The sequence below is a fragment of the Tribolium castaneum genome, chromosome 9, assembly GCF_031307605.1.
Source record: "Tribolium castaneum strain GA2 chromosome 9, icTriCast1.1, whole genome shotgun sequence".
Lineage (NCBI taxonomy): Eukaryota > Metazoa > Arthropoda > Insecta > Coleoptera > Tenebrionidae > Tribolium > Tribolium castaneum.
Genome location: NC_087402.1, coordinates 418886 through 422382, shown reverse-complemented (window position 1 = coordinate 422382; position 3497 = coordinate 418886). Strand labels below are relative to the sequence as shown.

At 31.6% G+C, this 3497-nt stretch overlaps 1 protein-coding gene across 8 annotated transcripts in view; it reads left to right on the top strand.

Moving 5' to 3' along the window:
* The first annotated feature begins 143 nt into the window (after nucleotides 1-143).
* The window catches only part of Prosap (prosap), a 33867-nt gene continuing 30513 nt past the window's right edge, over nucleotides 144-3497 (top strand). For 6 of the 8 annotated variants that reach the window (XM_015979387.2, XM_015979384.2, XM_008193338.3 and 3 more), the window contains exon 1: nucleotides 144-2597. The gene's annotated coding sequence lies outside the window, so the exon portion shown is untranslated. The remainder of the gene's footprint in view (nucleotides 2598-3497) is intronic. The other 2 variants (XM_064358802.1, XM_008193335.3) reach the window with 1 other exon arrangement.

Sequence of the window (3497 nt, the reverse complement as noted above, 5' to 3'; positions counted from 1 at the left end):
CGAGTTAATTTCTTTCTTTACGAATTTGCGCTTTTACTCGACTCGCAACTGCAGATATGATATTTTTGTATAATTATTTGTAAATCGTTTTGTTGTTGCACAAAGGGTTGGGTCAAACCGCAAGTTCCGGCATTCCCTCAAAATCTGCAAAGTGAGCCACTTTCAAGATAAAATTTTACGCAAAAATCCACTTAAAAATATAAATTTCGGGCTCGAATTACGACCTTTTATGCAATTTTTTTTTCAATTTTTAGATTGATGCGGACCTGCCTCTAATGACGCCATCCACCACAAAAAAACACAAGACAATAACATTTTTTTCTAGTTATATTTATTTATTTTAAATAAAATTTTGTGTTTACATTTGTCGCCTAAATCGCGGATGTTTTATGGTGTTTCTTTAATAAATTATTTGCTTAATTATCTTGTCTAATTAAACCCCGATTGGTCCAAAAAATGATGGGAAAACAGTTTTTTAAATAATTTATTGAACTATGTTTAATGTTTTATTATTATTATATTACACTAAAAATTGTTTAACGAGTATACCATAATTTTTAATGAAAAATTCACTATATGTTATTCCACAATAATTTAACACAAATTGTAGCACTACTTTTTTCGAAAATAAAAAATTCCAAAAATTAAGCTTTGTTTAGTGTGACATTTTAGTAACTAGATTTTGCGCAAGTCAACTGACATGTTTAGTACCACTGTATTGACTTTTCTTGACAGTATACTCGCCTAAAGGTGGCGTTTTGTTGCAAACACGTGACTCTTGACCAATTATGTCTCTTGTCAGAGGTAACAAAAATTTCGCTAAAATAAATAAATTCTACTAAAATAGTTGTTTGTTAAGTGTTTCATGTTTGTGGCTTTCAGTTAAAGAATTATTTGAGAGGAATATCAAAAGATAATTTGGAGATTTTCTCCAATATTTGTCTGGTGGACTGTGTAATCGGGTTGCATAAGCAAGATGTTTCAGGTTGACAAATTTTTGTGCCTGTTTTCTAAAAACCACATTTTAAAAATGATTTTCAAATTATTCTTCTTTTAAAAAAATAAAAGAACATAAATAAAAAAATTGTTGTACAACGTGCTTTAAAAAAAATAAAAAAATTTGTGTTTTTTCGAATTATTTCGGCTAAAAAACAAGCTAAATCGAAGGGAAACAGTAAAGTTTTTAGCAAAACTTTGGGGAAGAAGATCTTTAAACATTCTAACAAGGCAAAAATTGTCAAATTTTTTTACCTAATTTGGTAAATTCTCAGCTTGTTTTCAATTTGAGAAATAATTGCATTTCTTGATGAAAAAAGTGCTAAAATTACAAGTCGAAAAAAGCCAAAAATAATGTAATTATAGATTCAGTTTGGTGATTTTCCAAAAAAGCTCGCAAAAACTTAGATCTTCAAAGGTCAAAAAGCATGATTTTCAACCAAATTTCGTGTTTTTTCGAATAATTTCGCTCAAGAACGAAACAAGCACATTGTTTATTTTGTTAATAAAAAGCTAAACTAGAAATTTTTTGGTGCTTATAAAGCTGGAAACACCCTATATTGTACCGAACAATGTATCTAATGAATGGAAGTAATTCGAGTTAAAAATGTTCATTAATTGGTTTATTTCATGCTTTCAAGTGGCTTTTAAAATTGGTTAGGAAACTTTCTCGAATATAGCCAGAAAACATTTTATTTAACAAAAATTCAGAAAAAAATTCGTAAATATTTTTTTTCCAAAAATTCAGTTTGAAAGAGAAACCCAACACCTAATAACAATGCTAACACACCTGTTGGTTAGCACTCGAGGTGATTAGTCCAGTGTCAATGCTAAAAATCAATATTTACCCTTAAAGTACACAAATTTGGAACGTTGCTCACTTTGCTGATTATATCATTCATTCAAACACAAAAGAAAGTCATGATCATATCTCGCGAAAAATCGGCATTTAAAAAAAATATTGGGTTTCAGTGGATCAAAGGTTAACGTCGCGGTTCAATATGCAAATAACCGGTGATGTAACAACTTTTTGGAAGTTGTATATAATTTTGGAAAAAGTTCGAGTCAAGCACCGAGTTTCGTCTTCGTCATCGCGTTTCATGTTGAAATTGATTACATCGATAAAGCAAGCAAGCAAGCAGCAAAAGTAGCAAAATCATCAACAGGAAACGAGTTTAATTTCAACGACCGTCGTCTCTTTGACCATTAACCCCTATCACATTGCGAAACGCTCGCTTTTCGAGGGTTTGCACTAACAACGAACGCATAATCTAATCCCCGGTGTAAAAATCGTCAAACTCGGCACTTTGGTTGTTTTGCAATTGCAACAACTAGCGCTCGACTGAACCAAAAGGTGGAACAACTCATTGGTTCTTCGAGAGCTCCACCAGAAGGATCAGTTGAACTTGGGCGCTCAAAGTGAACGGTAACTGTGATGGTGTTATTGTAGCGGTACTCTGGCAAGTTTTTTAAAAGTTATATCTGTTACGCAAATATCGACCGGTGTGTTGTGATAGACTTGCATTTTTGGATTTTAACTCTTGTCTCTTCAAGGATTGCAAGGACACCGAGCGGCCTCCAAGACGCCCGCCTGTCTTAAGGTAAAGCACACACTTTTTTTCGTTCGCCAAAAGCTTTTACTTTTCGGTTACATCATGACACACTTGCAAATTTCTCTTTTTTGGTGCGTCCAAGCTCCCAAACTTGCCCCGATTAGGATTTAAAGCGATATCCTGGACGTAATTGCCATCTTTCACTCGGTTATTGCTTTTTCTTACTTAATTCCAGCTCGGAATAAGCGAGGCAAAAACGAGAGGATTAAAGGAATGTGTTTATTTTGTTCCACTTGAGATTTTGCAACAATTAAATCGCAAATATTCAAGCGAAAACCGCAATATGCAGAACGAATTGTTTGAATTGATTTTTTACAAAATTCAGTCAAGGCGAAAACAAGCAAACATTACTGAATGCCATTGTCTTTTCTTATTTTTTGGAGTGGAAATTTTGAACATTTTTGTGCTTGAGTTCTTCTCAAAAATGTATCAAAAAATTGGAAAATGGAAACCTAGAAGAAACTTCAGGTAAATTTCTTCACTTAATTTTTTCAACTAGTTTTTCAAAATGTTTATAAAAGGATTTTTATCCAATTTTGCTACGATTTTTAATTATTTTTCGAATGAAAGTTTTTTGTAAAATGTTTGTTAAATCTATTAGAATACAAATTTAAATGAAAACCGTTTGATATTTGACAAAAATTTCATCTGTCTGTGATGACTAATGAATAGTGACTCACAGTTCTTCATTATTTGATACTTAATAAGTTAAAAAAACCTGTTTTACTTTTATTAATTTTTACTTTAAATACATCGTTTCTGTTGGTTTTTAAGACAAGCTAAGTAAAGCAAAACAGACTAAATAATTTTTCAATCGGTTTTAACAAAAATTTTCAGTCACTAGAAAAATACAAAAAAATCAATGTTTAGTCTAATTTGGCAAATTTG